The 13,794-nt window shown below is 46.3% G+C and overlaps 21 non-coding genes across 21 annotated transcripts; all 21 read left to right on the top strand.

Moving 5' to 3' along the window:
• The first annotated feature begins 3,876 nt into the window (after positions 1-3,876).
• trnag-ccc (transfer RNA glycine (anticodon CCC)) lies at positions 3,877-3,947 on the top strand. The gene has a single exon. It is a non-coding gene; the product is annotated as a tRNA-Gly (tRNA).
• A 329-nt stretch (positions 3,948-4,276) lies between these two features.
• Positions 4,277-4,347, top strand: trnag-ccc (transfer RNA glycine (anticodon CCC)). Its single transcript has one exon. It is a non-coding gene; the product is annotated as a tRNA-Gly (tRNA).
• Positions 4,348-4,669: 322 nt separating this feature from the next.
• trnag-ccc (transfer RNA glycine (anticodon CCC)) lies at positions 4,670-4,740 on the top strand. The gene has a single exon. It is a non-coding gene; the product is annotated as a tRNA-Gly (tRNA).
• A 330-nt stretch (positions 4,741-5,070) lies between these two features.
• On the top strand, positions 5,071-5,141 carry trnag-ccc (transfer RNA glycine (anticodon CCC)). Its single transcript has one exon. It is a non-coding gene; the product is annotated as a tRNA-Gly (tRNA).
• Positions 5,142-5,467: 326 nt separating this feature from the next.
• Positions 5,468-5,538, top strand: trnag-ccc (transfer RNA glycine (anticodon CCC)). Its single transcript has one exon. It is a non-coding gene; the product is annotated as a tRNA-Gly (tRNA).
• Positions 5,539-5,868: 330 nt separating this feature from the next.
• Positions 5,869-5,939, top strand: trnag-ccc (transfer RNA glycine (anticodon CCC)). The gene has a single exon. It is a non-coding gene; the product is annotated as a tRNA-Gly (tRNA).
• A 329-nt stretch (positions 5,940-6,268) lies between these two features.
• trnag-ccc (transfer RNA glycine (anticodon CCC)) lies at positions 6,269-6,339 on the top strand. Its single transcript has one exon. It is a non-coding gene; the product is annotated as a tRNA-Gly (tRNA).
• A 330-nt stretch (positions 6,340-6,669) lies between these two features.
• On the top strand, positions 6,670-6,740 carry trnag-ccc (transfer RNA glycine (anticodon CCC)). Its single transcript has one exon. It is a non-coding gene; the product is annotated as a tRNA-Gly (tRNA).
• A 336-nt stretch (positions 6,741-7,076) lies between these two features.
• Positions 7,077-7,147, top strand: trnag-ccc (transfer RNA glycine (anticodon CCC)). Its single transcript has one exon. It is a non-coding gene; the product is annotated as a tRNA-Gly (tRNA).
• A 330-nt stretch (positions 7,148-7,477) lies between these two features.
• Positions 7,478-7,548, top strand: trnag-ccc (transfer RNA glycine (anticodon CCC)). Its single transcript has one exon. It is a non-coding gene; the product is annotated as a tRNA-Gly (tRNA).
• A 326-nt stretch (positions 7,549-7,874) lies between these two features.
• On the top strand, positions 7,875-7,945 carry trnag-ccc (transfer RNA glycine (anticodon CCC)). The gene has a single exon. It is a non-coding gene; the product is annotated as a tRNA-Gly (tRNA).
• A 330-nt stretch (positions 7,946-8,275) lies between these two features.
• trnag-ccc (transfer RNA glycine (anticodon CCC)) lies at positions 8,276-8,346 on the top strand. The gene has a single exon. It is a non-coding gene; the product is annotated as a tRNA-Gly (tRNA).
• Positions 8,347-8,675: 329 nt separating this feature from the next.
• Positions 8,676-8,746, top strand: trnag-ccc (transfer RNA glycine (anticodon CCC)). The gene has a single exon. It is a non-coding gene; the product is annotated as a tRNA-Gly (tRNA).
• A 330-nt stretch (positions 8,747-9,076) lies between these two features.
• trnag-ccc (transfer RNA glycine (anticodon CCC)) lies at positions 9,077-9,147 on the top strand. The gene has a single exon. It is a non-coding gene; the product is annotated as a tRNA-Gly (tRNA).
• Positions 9,148-9,483: 336 nt separating this feature from the next.
• trnag-ccc (transfer RNA glycine (anticodon CCC)) lies at positions 9,484-9,554 on the top strand. The gene has a single exon. It is a non-coding gene; the product is annotated as a tRNA-Gly (tRNA).
• Positions 9,555-9,884: 330 nt separating this feature from the next.
• trnag-ccc (transfer RNA glycine (anticodon CCC)) lies at positions 9,885-9,955 on the top strand. The gene has a single exon. It is a non-coding gene; the product is annotated as a tRNA-Gly (tRNA).
• Positions 9,956-10,281: 326 nt separating this feature from the next.
• trnag-ccc (transfer RNA glycine (anticodon CCC)) lies at positions 10,282-10,352 on the top strand. The gene has a single exon. It is a non-coding gene; the product is annotated as a tRNA-Gly (tRNA).
• A 725-nt stretch (positions 10,353-11,077) lies between these two features.
• On the top strand, positions 11,078-11,148 carry trnag-ccc (transfer RNA glycine (anticodon CCC)). The gene has a single exon. It is a non-coding gene; the product is annotated as a tRNA-Gly (tRNA).
• Positions 11,149-11,474: 326 nt separating this feature from the next.
• trnag-ccc (transfer RNA glycine (anticodon CCC)) lies at positions 11,475-11,545 on the top strand. Its single transcript has one exon. It is a non-coding gene; the product is annotated as a tRNA-Gly (tRNA).
• Positions 11,546-12,270: 725 nt separating this feature from the next.
• Positions 12,271-12,341, top strand: trnag-ccc (transfer RNA glycine (anticodon CCC)). The gene has a single exon. It is a non-coding gene; the product is annotated as a tRNA-Gly (tRNA).
• A 725-nt stretch (positions 12,342-13,066) lies between these two features.
• On the top strand, positions 13,067-13,137 carry trnag-ccc (transfer RNA glycine (anticodon CCC)). Its single transcript has one exon. It is a non-coding gene; the product is annotated as a tRNA-Gly (tRNA).
• Positions 13,138-13,794: the final 657 nt, after the last annotated feature.

Raw genomic sequence — 13,794 nt, forward strand, 5'->3', positions numbered from 1 at the left:
TGAGGCCGCCACTCCTCAGCTTATGCCCACCAGGGAGAAGCCAAGAGAGTGGGTTGAGCAAACACCACTCTCCGCTCAGAGAGCGCGGCCCTCTTTAGAGACAAGGCAAGCCGTAAATGAACTCTGCACTCGTAGCTGTGAGGGGCTGAGTGAAGCACAGGGTAGCCAGGTGCGGAGACTACTAGCAGCGTACACCGATATCTTCGCTGCAAGAGACGAGGACTGCACCCGAACGAGCCTGGTCCAACACGATATCGACACCGGAAATGCTCGGCCCATCCGACTTCAGCCTCATCGCTTACCGTTCGCCAAACGACAAGCAGCTGAAGAAAAGATCAAGGAAATGGCCGCGGCAGGAGTGATAGAGCCAAGCAGTAGTCCCTGGGCTGCGCCGGCTGTACTCGTCCGGAAGAAGGACGGCTCGTGGCGGTTCTGTGTTGACTACAGGCGCCTCAACCAGGTAACCCGGAAAGACTCCTACCCGCTCCCCCGCATTGACGATGCGCTGGACAGCATTGCCGGCTCCTGCTGGTTTAGCTCGCTGGACTTACGCAGTGGCTACTGGCAGATTGAGCTAGCCCCGGAAGCTCGCCCGAAGACGGCGTTCACCATCGGGCAAGGGCTGTGGCAGTTCCGGGTACTTCCGTTCGGCCTATGCAACGGGCCAGCGAACTTCGAGCGACTGATGGAGCGTGTCCTGGCGGGCATTCCACGAACATGCTGCGTGGTTTACCTGGACGACATCCTGTGTCATGCAACGGACTTCACCGGTGCCATAGGACATCTGGAAAAGGTGTTCGACGCAATACGAGGTGCTGGGCTCAAACTGCACCCGAAAAAGTGCCACCTGTTCCGAAGGCAAACCGGGTTCCTGGGCCATGTCGTGGGGGCCGCCGGAGTGGCCACCGACCCAGCTAAGGTGGAGACGGTGAGGCGTTGGCCTGTTCCACGCGACGGTGCTGAGCTACGGAGCTTCCTGGGCCTGGCGTCATATTACCGGCGTTTCATTCGGGACTTTGCTACAGTCGCCAGCCCGCTGCATCGATTGACGCACAAAGGCCAGCTCTTCGAGTGGACACGAGAGTGCGACGCGGCATTCCGGCGGCTGCGGAGGGCGCTATGCGAGGCCCCAGTGCTCGCCTTCCCTGACCCTCGACTGCCGTTTATCCTGGACACCGACGCCAGCGACGTGGGCGTCGGCGCCGTCCTCTCACAAGCAGGCGAGCAGGGCGAGCAAGTGGTCGGATACTTCAGCCGCTCACTGGACCGAGCGGAGAAGAATTACTGCGTGACACGCAGAGAACTGTTGGCTGTGGTGGTGGCAGTGCGCCATTTCCGAACCTACCTCTACGGCAAACGGTTCCTGCTGAGAACGGACCACGCGTCACTCACCTGGCTGCTGAACTTCAAAGAACCGGAGGGCCAGCTGGCTCGCTGGCTGGAGGCGCTCCAGGACTACGACATGGAGATTCGACACCGGGCGGGTCGTCTTCACGGCAACGCGGACGCCCTGTCCAGGCGTCCGTGTGCAGCAGACCAGTGCCAACACTGCCACCGGAGGGAGGAGAGGAGCCTGGCCGCAGCTCAACCGGAGCCCGCTCGTCGGCTACAGGCTGCATCACCGCTGGCAGAGAGAGAGAGAGTCGCTGTTTTCAACGTTCACCAGCGTCGCGCCAACGAGAGGGTCAACGCTCGCCAACAGCACGCCAGCGAGAGACTCAACGCTCGCCAGCGCCGCGCCATCAAGAGAGCCACCGCTCGTCAGCTTCACGCCAGCGAGAGACACAACGCACCGCAGCCCAACGCCACAACACAGCACTGCAGAGCGGCAGCTGAGGCCATGGACGCGCAGTCGCCGGTGGACGTGATGTCGAGGGAGGAGATCCGGAAGGCGCAATCGGAGGACGCCACGCTTGGCCGAGTGTGGTCATGGATCGAAGCCGGTCAGCGACCGCCATGGACTGACGTATCAGCACTCGACCCAGAGACCAAAGCGATTTATTCACAGTGGCCGGGAATAGTAGCACGTCAAGGACTGTTGTATAGACACTGGCGAGCCCCCGATCGACAATCTGACATTTTCCAGTTGCTGGTTCCTGCTGGATTACGAGCCCGTGTACTGGAACAGGTACATGGGGCTGTGGGGGCGGCTCATTTCGGCATCGCAAAAACTCTTCGTCGGCTGAGAAGCCACTTCTATTGGCCGGGATGCAGGCTGGACGTTGAACTGCATGTTCACTGCTGTGACGCCTGCACAGCGAAGAAGGGCCCCACGCGACGCTCGCACGCTCCGCTGCAGCAATACGCAGTCGGGGCTCCCATGGAGCGGGTAGCCGTCGATATCATGGGCCCACTGCCAGTCACAGAGCGGGGAAATCGCTACGTGCTCGTGGCTATGGACTATTTCACTAAGTGGCCGGAGGCGTATGCAGTGCCAGATCAGAGCGCCCACACGACAGCGGACAAACTGGTCACTGAGATGTTCTGCCGTTTCGGGGCACCGGAAGAGCTCCACAGCGACCAAGGGCGGAATTTCGAGGCGGAGGTGTTTGCTGAGGTTTGCCAGCGCATGGGCATCCGGAAAACGAGAACGACACCTCTGCATCCACAAAGCGACGGGCTGGTCGAACGGTTTAACCGGACGCTAGCAGTGCAGCTGGCCATATTGGCCGACCGCCGACAAAAGGACTGGGACTTACACTTGCCCCTGGTGCTCTGGGCATATCGCACAGCGGTGCAAGAGTCAACGAAATGCACACCGGCAGCTCTGATGTTCGGGCGAGAGCTACGCACGCCGGTGGACTTGGTGTTCGGTCCGCCTCCGGAGGCGGAGATTGGAGGTAAGCCAGGGCTGGAATACTACAAGCAGCTACGCGAGAGACTCAAAGGAGTACATGAGTTGGCCCGGCAGGCTATGAGTGAAGCTGGAATGCGTCAAAAGCGAGCTTACGATACGCGCTGTCGCGGCCAGGAGTTCCAGACCGGCGATAAAGTGTGGGTGTACTGCCCGGAGAGAAAGAAAGGCATTTCTCCGAAACTCACTAGCCAGTGGGTCGGGCCGTGCGATGTCTTAGAGAAGCTGTCTGATGTGGTCTATCGTGTGAGACTGATTAAGCGTCGGAGAGTTGTGGCTCTCCACCGTGATCGACTGGCCCCGTATCGACCCCTGGCCTCAGCTGAGGGTCGTGGAGACTTTGACACTGACTCTGTGGAACGTGGTGACAATGGAGCTGTGGCTCTAACACCGATCACCGTGCAGCCTTCATCGGAAGTCACCGCCGCGACAGCGGGGCGCCCACAACGCCAGCGTCGCGTCCCAGCCAGGCTCATGGACTGACCTAGGGTAAGACTTGAGTCAAGGGGACATGGACTAAGTCTCGGGGGGCTGTGTAATGATCTGAGCCTAGCTGTATGACTGTACTCCCATAATGCTGTGCGTGTGTGTGTACAATGTTGATGTTGGTTGTAGTAGGAGTAGTGGCGTTTGCCTTGTTGTGTATGTGTTAGTTGGTATGGTCTTTCTTTGTGTTGCCTGTGTTATGACGTTCGTGTTTTTGGTGCGTAACCATTAAAGACCATCTTGAGACAACCTTGCAGATTGTTACAATACCTTTCTAAAGACTCACCCTTATGCTCTATGAATGAACAAAAAAAACGTCTCTCTTGGCAGACTCCATTGGGGTCTAAACCGTAAATGTAACAGCAAGTAAAGTCTTGCGGCAGAAATCTACCACACCTTTCACTGTTACCAACTGAAGAGGCATTGAAAAAAATTAGATTGGCTTCATGTACTAGGAAACAATTTTTCTGCTCTACCACTTGGGAGAAGCAAACTATAGATTGTTTGTAAAAGCATATCCTGCAGAACAAAGACAGGCACCAGTAGTGTAGTGATATCATACAAGATTCCCATTCTTGTGACCCGGGTTCGATTCCCGGCTGGTGCAGACCTTCGAAGTGATGGAATTTCGACAAGTCTATTCCAAAGTCTTTAGTTCTGTCTGAACATACCTTTCTAAAGACTCACCCTTATGCTCTATGAATGAACAAAAAACGTGTCTCTTGGCAGACTCCATTGGGCTCTAAACCGTAAATGTAACAGCAAGTAAAGTCTTGCGGCAGAAATCTACCACACCTTTCACTGTTACCGACTAAAGAGGCATTGAAAAAAGTGAGATTGGCTTCATGTACTAGGAAACAACTTTTTCTGCTCTACCACTTGGGAGAAGCAAACTATAGATTGTTTGTAAAAGCATATCCTGCAGAACAAAGACAGGCACCAGTAGTGTAGTGGTATCATACAAGATTCCCATTCTTGTGACCCGGGTTCGATTCCCGGCTGGTGCAGGCCTTTGATTTGCCGGAATTTCGACAAGACTGAAAGTCTTTAGTTCTGTCTGAACATACCTTTCTAAAGACTCATCCTTATGCTCTATGAATGAAAAAACCCTGTCTGATGTCAGACTCCATTGCGGTGCAAACCGTAAATGTCACAGCAAGTATAGACTAACTGCAGAAATCTACCACACCTTTCACTATTACCGACTGAAGAGGCATTGAAAAAAGTATGATTGTGTTCATTTACTAGGAAACAACTTTTCTGATCTATCACTTGGGAAAAGCACCCTATACATTGCCCGTAAAAGAATATTCTGTAAAACCTTGACGGGCACCACTAGTGTAGTGGTATCATACAAGATTCCCATTCTTGTGACCCGGGTTCGATTCCCGGCTGGTGCAGACCTTCGAAGTGATGGAATTTTGACAAGTCTATTCCAAAGTCTTTAGTTCTGTCTGAACATACCTTTCTAAAGACTCACCCTTATGCTCTATGAATGAACAAAAAAAACGTGTCTCTTGGCAGACTCCATTGGGGTCTAAACCGTAAATGTAACAGCAAGTAAAGTCTTGCGGCAGAAATCTACCACACTTTTCACTGTTACCGACTGAAGAGGCATTGAAAAAAGTGAGATTGGCTTCATGTACTAGGAAACAATTTTTCTGCTCTACCACTTGGGAGAAGCAAACTATAGATTGTTTGTAAGAGCATATCCTGCAGAACAAAGACAGGCACCAGTAGTGTAGTGGTATCATACAAGATTCCCATTCTTGTGACCCGGGTTCGATTCCCGGCTGTTGCAGACCTTCGAAGTGAAGGAATTTCGACAAGTCTATTCCAAAGTCTTTAGTTCTGTCTGAACATACCTTTCTAAAGACTCATCCTTATGCTCTATGAATGAAAAAACTCTGTCTGATGTCAGACTCCATTGCGGTGCAAACCGTAAATGTCACAGCAAGTATAGACTAACTGCAGAAATCTACCACACCTTTCACTGTTACCGACTGAAGAGGCATCGAAAAAAGTATGATTGTCTTCATTTACTAGGAAACAACTTTTCTGCTCTATCACTTGGGAAAAGCACCCTATACATTGCCCGTAAAAGAATATTCTGTAAAACCTTGTCGGGCACCACTAGTGTAGTGGTATCATACAAGATTCCCATTCTTGTGACCCGGGTTCGATTCCCGTCTGGTGCAGACCTTCGAAGTGATGGAATTTTGACAAGTCTATTCCAAGGTCTTTAGTTCTGTCTGAACATACCTTTCTAAAGACTCACCCTTATGCTCTATGAATGAACAAAAAAAACGTGTCTCTTGGCAGACTCCATTGGGGTCTAAACCGTAAATGTAACAGCAAGTAAAGTCTTGCGGCAGAAATCTACCACACTTTTCACTGTTACCGACTGAAGAGGCATTGAAAAAAGTGAGATTGGCTTCATGTACTAGGAAACAATTTTTCTGCTCTACCACTTGGGAGAAGCAAACTATAGATTGTTTGTAAAAGCATATCCTGCAGAACAAAGACAGGCACCAGTAGTGTAGTGGTATCATACAAGATGCCCATACTTGTGACCCGGGTTCGATTCCCGGCTGGTGCAGACCTTCGAAGTGATGGAATTTCGACAAGTCTATTCCAAAGTCTTTAGTTCTGTCTGAACATACCTTTCTAAAGACTCACCCTTATGCTCTATGAATGAACAAAAAACGTGTCTCTTGGCAGACTCCATTGGGGTCTAAACCGTAAATGTAACAGCAAGTGAAGTCTTGCGGCAGAAATCTACCACACCTTTCACTGTTACCGACTGAAGAGGCATTGAAAAAAGTGAGATTGGCTTCATGTACTAGGAAACAACTTTTTCTGCTCTACCACTTGGGAGAAGCAAACTATAGATTGTTTGTAAAAGCATATCCTGCAGAACAAAGACAGGCACCAGTAGTGTAGTGGTATCATACAAGATTCCCATTCTTGTGACCCGGATTCGATTCCCGGCTGGTGCAGGCCTTTGATTTGCCGGAATTTCGACAAGACTGTACCAAAGTCTCTAGTTCTGTCTGAACATACCTTTCTAAAGACTCACCCTTATGCTCTATGAATGAACAAAAAAAACGTCTCTCTTGGCAGACTCCATTGGGGTCTAAACCGTAAATGTAACAGCAAGTAAAGTCTTGCGGCAGAAATCTACCACACCTTTCACTGTTACCAACTGAAGAGGCATTGAAAAAAATTAGATTGGCTTCATGTACTAGGAAACAATTTTTCTGCTCTACCACTTGGGAGAAGCAAACTATAGATTGTTTGTAAAAGCATATCCTGCAGAACAAAGACAGGCACCAGTAGTGTAGTGATATCATACAAGATTCCCATTCTTGTGACCCGGGTTCGATTCCCGGCTGGTGCAGGCCTTTGATTTGCCGGAATTTCGACAAGACTGTAAGTCTTTAGTCCAAAGTCTTTAGTTCTGTCTGAACATACCTTTCTAAAGACTCATCCTTATGCTCTATGAATGAAAAAACCCTGTCTGATGTCAGACTCCATTGCGGTGCAAACCGTAAATGTCACAGCAAGTATAGACTAACTGCAGAAATCTACCACACCTTTCACTATTACCGACTGAAGAGGCATTGAAAAAAGTATGATTGTGTTCATTTACTAGGAAACAACTTTTCTGATCTATCACTTGGGAAAAGCACCCTATACATTGCCCGTAAAAGAATATTCTGTAAAACCTTGACGGGCACCACTAGTGTAGTGGTATCATACAAGATTCCCATTCTTGTGACCCGGGTTCGATTCCCGGCTGGTGCAGACCTTCGAAGTGATGGAATTTTGACAAGTCTATTCCAAAGTCTTTAGTTCTGTCTGAACATACCTTTCTAAAGACTCACCCTTATGCTCTATGAATGAACAAAAAAAACGTGTCTCTTGGCAGACTCCATTGGGGTCTAAACCGTAAATGTAACAGCAAGTAAAGTCTTGCGGCAGAAATCTACCACACTTTTCACTGTTACCGACTGAAGAGGCATTGAAAAAAGTGAGATTGGCTTCATGTACTAGGAAACAATTTTTCTGCTCTACCACTTGGGAGAAGCAAACTATAGATTGTTTGTAAGAGCATATCCTGCAGAACAAAGACAGGCACCAGTAGTGTAGTGGTATCATACAAGATTCCCATTCTTGTGACCCGGGTTCGATTCCCGGCTGTTGCAGACCTTCGAAGTGAAGGAATTTCGACAAGTCTATTCCAAAGTCTTTAGTTCTGTCTGAACATACCTTTCTAAAGACTCATCCTTATGCTCTATGAATGAAAAAACTCTGTCTGATGTCAGACTCCATTGCGGTGCAAACCGTAAATGTCACAGCAAGTATAGACTAACTGCAGAAATCTACCACACCTTTCACTGTTACCGACTGAAGAGGCATCGAAAAAAGTATGATTGTCTTCATTTACTAGGAAACAACTTTTCTGCTCTATCACTTGGGAAAAGCACCCTATACATTGCCCGTAAAAGAATATTCTGTAAAACCTTGTCGGGCACCACTAGTGTAGTGGTATCATACAAGATTCCCATTCTTGTGACCCGGGTTCGATTCCCGTCTGGTGCAGACCTTCGAAGTGATGGAATTTTGACAAGTCTATTCCAAGGTCTTTAGTTCTGTCTGAACATACCTTTCTAAAGACTCACCCTTATGCTCTATGAATGAACAAAAAAAACGTGTCTCTTGGCAGACTCCATTGGGGTCTAAACCGTAAATGTAACAGCAAGTAAAGTCTTGCGGCAGAAATCTACCACACTTTTCACTGTTACCGACTGAAGAGGCATTGAAAAAAGTGAGATTGGCTTCATGTACTAGGAAACAATTTTTCTGCTCTACCACTTGGGAGAAGCAAACTATAGATTGTTTGTAAAAGCATATCCTGCAGAACAAAGACAGGCACCAGTAGTGTAGTGGTATCATACAAGATGCCCATACTTGTGACCCGGGTTCGATTCCCGGCTGGTGCAGACCTTCGAAGTGATGGAATTTCGACAAGTCTATTCCAAAGTCTTTAGTTCTGTCTGAACATACCTTTCTAAAGACTCACCCTTATGCTCTATGAATGAACAAAAAACGTGTCTCTTGGCAGACTCCATTGGGGTCTAAACCGTAAATGTAACAGCAAGTAAAGTCTTGCGGCAGAAATCTACCACACCTTTCACTGTTACCGACTGAAGAGGCATTGAAAAAAGTGAGATTGGCTTCATGTACTAGGAAACAACTTTTTCTGCTCTACCACTTGGGAGAAGCAAACTATAGATTGTTTGTAAAAGCATATCCTGCAGAACAAAGACAGGCACCAGTAGTGTAGTGGTATCATACAAGATTCCCATTCTTGTGACCCGGATTCGATTCCCGGCTGGTGCAGGCCTTTGATTTGCCGGAATTTCGACAAGACTGTACCAAAGTCTCTAGTTCTGTCTGAACATACCTTTCTAAAGACTCACCCTTATGCTCTATGAATGAACAAAAAAAACGTCTCTCTTGGCAGACTCCATTGGGGTCTAAACCGTAAATGTAACAGCAAGTAAAGTCTTGCGGCAGAAATCTACCACACCTTTCACTGTTACCAACTGAAGAGGCATTGAAAAAAATTAGATTGGCTTCATGTACTAGGAAACAATTTTTCTGCTCTACCACTTGGGAGAAGCAAACTATAGATTGTTTGTAAAAGCATATCCTGCAGAACAAAGACAGGCACCAGTAGTGTAGTGATATCATACAAGATTCCCATTCTTGTGACCCGGGTTCGATTCCCGGCTGGTGCAGGCCTTTGATTTGCCGGAATTTCGACAAGACTGTAAGTCTTTAGTCCAAAGTCTTTAGTTCTGTCTGAACATACCTTTCTAAAGACTCATCCTTATGCTCTATGAATGAAAAAACCCTGTCTGATGTCAGACTCCATTGCGGTGCAAACCGTAAATGTCACAGCAAGTATAGACTAACTGCAGAAATCTACCACACCTTTCACTATTACCGACTGAAGAGGCATTGAAAAAAGTATGATTGTGTTCATTTACTAGGAAAGAACTTTTCTGCTCTATCACTTGGGAAAAGCACCCTATACATTGCCCGTAAAAGAATATTCTGTAAAACCTTGTCGGGCACCACTAGTGTAGTGGTATCATACAAGATTCCCATTCTTGTGACCCGGGTTCGATTCCCAGCTGGTGCAGACCTTCGAAGTTATGGAATTTTGACAAGTCTATTCCAAAGTCTTTAGTTCTGTCTGAACATACCTTTCTAAAGACTCACCCTTATGCTCTATGAATGAACAAAAAAAACGTGTCTCTTGGCAGACTCCATTGGGGTCTAAACCGTAAATGTAACAGCAAGTAAAGTCTTGCGGCAGAAATCTACCACACCTTTCACTGTTACCGACTGAAGAGGCATTGAAAAAAGTGAGATTGGCTTCATGTACTAGGAAACAATTTTTCTGCTCTACCACTTGGGAGAAGCAAACTATAGATTGTTTGTAAAAGCATATCCTGCAGAACAAAGACAGGCACCAGTAGTGTAGTGGTATCATACAAGATTCCCATTCTTGTGACCCGGGTTCGATTCCCGGCTGGTGCAGGCCTTTGATTTGCCGGAATTTCGACAAGACTGTACCAAAGTCTTTAGTTCTGTCTGAACATACCTTTCTAAAGACTCATCCTTATGCTCTATGAATGAAAAAACTCTGTCTGATGTCAGACTCCATTGCGGTGCAAACCGTAAATGTCACAGCAAGTATAGACTAACTGCAGAAATCTACCACACCTTTCACTGTTACCGACTGAAGAGGCATCGAAAAAAGTATGATTGTCTTCATTTACTAGGAAACAACTTTTCTGCTCTATCACTTGGGAAAAGCACCCTATACATTGCCCGTAAAAGAATATTCTGTAAAACCTTGTCGGGCACCACTAGTGTAGTGGTATCATACAAGATTCCCATTCTTGTTACCCGGGTTCGATTCCCGGCTGGTGCAGGCCTTTGATTTGCCGGAATTTCGACAAGACTGTACCATAGTCTTTAGTTCTGTCTGAACATACCGTTCTAAAGACTCATCCTCATGCTCTATGAATGAAAAAACCCTGTCTGATGTCAGAATCCATTGCGGTGCAAACCGTAAATGTCACAGCAAGTATAGACTAACTGCAGAAATCTACCACACCTTTCACTGCTACCGACTGAAGAGGCATCGAAAAAAGTATCATTGTCTTAATTTACTAGGAAACAACTTTTCTGCTCTATCACTTGGGAAAAGCACCCTATACATTGCCCGTAAAAGAATATTCTGTAAAACCTTGTCGGGCACCACTAGTGTAGTGGTATCATACAAGATTCCCATTCTTGTGACCCGTGTTCGATTGCCGGCTGGTGCAGACCTTCGAAGTGATGGAATTTCGACAAGTCTATTCCAAAGTCTTTAGTTCTGTCTGAACATACCTTTCTAAAGACTCACCCTTATGCTCTATGAATGAACAAAAAACGTGTCTCTTGGCAGACTCCATTGGGGTCTAAACCCTAAATGTAACAGCAAGTAAAGTCTTGCGGCAGAAATCTACCACACCTTTCACTGTTACCGACTGAAGAGGCATTGAAAAAAGTGAGATTGGCTTCATGTACTAGGAAACAATTTTTCTGCTCTACCACTTGGGAGAAGCAAACTATAGATTGTTTGTAAAAGCATATCCTGCAGAACAAAGACAGGCACCAGTAGTGTAGTGGTATCATACAAGATTCCCATTCTTGTGACCCGGGTTCGATTCCCGGCTGGTGCAGGCCTTTGATTTGCCGGAATTTCGACAAGACTGTACCAGAGTCTTTAGTTCTGTCTGAACATACCTTTCTAAAGACTCATCCTTATGCTCTATGAATGAAAAAACCCTGTCTGATGTCAGACTCCATTGCGGTGCAAACCGTAAATGTCACAGCAAGTATAGACTAACTGCAGAAATCTACCACACCTTTCACTGTTACCGACTGAAGAGGCATCGAAAAAAGTATGATTGTCTTCATTTACTAGGAAACAACTTTTCTGCTCTATCACTTGGGAAAAGCACCCTATACATTGCCCGTAAAAGAATATTCTGTAAAACCTTGTCGGGCACCACTAGTGTAGTGGTATCATACAAGATTCCCATTCTTGTTACCCGGGTTCGATTCCCGGCTGGTGCAGGCCTTTGATTTGCCGGAATTTCGACAAGACTGTACCATAGTCTTTAGTTCTGTCTGAACATACCGTTCTAAAGACTCATCCTCATGCTCTATGAATGAAAAAACCCTGTCTGATGTCAGAATCCATTGCGGTGCAAACCGTAAATGTCACAGCAAGTATAGACTAACTGCAGAAATCTACCACACCTTTCACTGCTACCGACTGAAGAGGCATCGAAAAAAGTATCATTGTCTTAATTTACTAGGAAACAACTTTTCTGCTCTATCACTTGGGAAAAGCACCCTATACATTGCCCGTAAAAGAATATTCTGTAAAACCTTGTCGGGCACCACTAGTGTAGTGGTATCATACAAGATTCCCATTCTTGTGACCCGTGTTCGATTGCCGGCTGGTGCAGACCTTCGAAGTGATGGAATTTCGACAAGTCTATTCCAAAGTCTTTAGTTCTGTCTGAACATACCTTTCTAAAGACTCACCCTTATGCTCTATGAATGAACAAAAAACGTGTCTCTTGGCAGACTCCATTGGGGTCTAAACCCTAAATGTAACAGCAAGTAAAGTCTTGCGGCAGAAATCTACCACACCTTTCACTGTTACCGACTGAAGAGGCATTGAAAAAAGTGAGATTGGCTTCATGTACTAGGAAACAATTTTTCTGCTCTACCACTTGGGAGAAGCAAACTATAGATTGTTTGTAAAAGCATATCCTGCAGAACAAAGACAGGCACCAGTAGTGTAGTGGTATCATACAAGATTCCCATTCTTGTGACCCGGGTTCGATTCCCGGCTGGTGCAGGCCTTTGATTTGCCGGAATTTCGACAAGACTGTACCAAAGTCTTTAGTTCTGTCTGAACATACCTTTCTAAAGACTCATCCTTATGCTCTATGAATGAAAAAACTCTGTCTGATGTCAGACTCCATTGCGGTGCAAACCGTAAATGTCACAGCAAGTATAGACTAACTGCAGAAATCTACCACACCTTTCACTGTTACCGACTGAAGAGGCATCGAAAAAAGTATGATTGTCTTCATTTACTAGGAAACAACTTTTCTGCTCTATCACTTGGGAAAAGCACCCTATACATTGCCCGTAAAAGAATATTCTGTAAAACCTTGTCGGGCACCACTAGTGTAGTGGTATCATACAAGATTCCCATTCTTGTGACCCGTGTTCGATTGCCGGCTGGTGCAGACCTTCGAAGTGATGGAATTTCGACAAGTCTATTCCAAAGTCTTTAGTTCTGTCTGAACATACCTTTCTAAAGACTCACCCTTATGCTCTATGAATGAACAAAAAACGTGTCTCTTGGCAGACTCCATTGGGGTCTAAACCCTAAATGTAACAGCAAGTAAAGTCTTGCGGCAGAAATCTACCACACCTTTCACTGTTACCGACTGAAGAGGTATTGAAAAAAGTGAGATTGGCTTCATGTACTAGGAAACAATTTTTCTGCTCTACCACTTGGGAGAAGCAAACTATAGATTGTTTGTAAAAGCATATCCTGCAGAACAAAGACAGGCACCAGTAGTGTAGTGGTATCATACAAGATTCCCATTCTTGTGACCCGGGTTCGATTCCCGGCTGGTGCAGGCCTTTGATTTGCCGGAATTTCGACAAGACTGTACCAGAGTCTTTAGTTCTGTCTGAACATACCTTTCTAAAGACTCATCCTTATGCTCTATGAATGAAAAAACCCTGTCTGATGTCAGACTCCATTGCGGTGCAAACCGTAAATGTCACAGCAAGTATAGACTAACTGCAGAAATCTACCACACCTTTCACTGTTACCGACTGAAGAGGCATCGAAAAAAGTATGATTGTCTTCATTTACTAGGAAACAACTTTTCTGCTCTATCACTTGGGAAAAGCACCCTATACATTGCCCGTAAAAGAATATTCTGTAAAACCTTGTCGGGCACCACTAGTGTAGTGGTATCATACAAGATTCCCATTCTTGTGACCCGTGTTCGATTGCCGGCTGGTGCAGACCTTCGAAGTGATGGAATTTCGACAAGTCTATTCCAAAGTCTTTAGTTCTGTCTGAACATACCTTCCTAAAGACTCACCCTTATGCTCTATGAATGAACAAAAAACTTGTCTCTTGGCAGACTCCATTGGGTTCTAAACCGTAAATGTAACAGCAAGTAAAGTCTTGCGGCAGAAATCTACCACACCTTTCACTGTTACCAACTGAAGAGGCATTGAAAAAAGTGACATTGGCTTCATGTACTAGGAAAAAAATGTTC

This window comes from Alosa pseudoharengus, unplaced genomic scaffold (genome assembly GCF_046254945.1).
Source record: "Alosa pseudoharengus isolate Yale_2024_CS ecotype anadromous, Long Island Sound unplaced genomic scaffold, YU_APseudo_1.1 YU_APseudo_1.1_scf_12, whole genome shotgun sequence".
NCBI lineage: Eukaryota > Metazoa > Chordata > Actinopteri > Clupeiformes > Clupeidae > Alosa > Alosa pseudoharengus.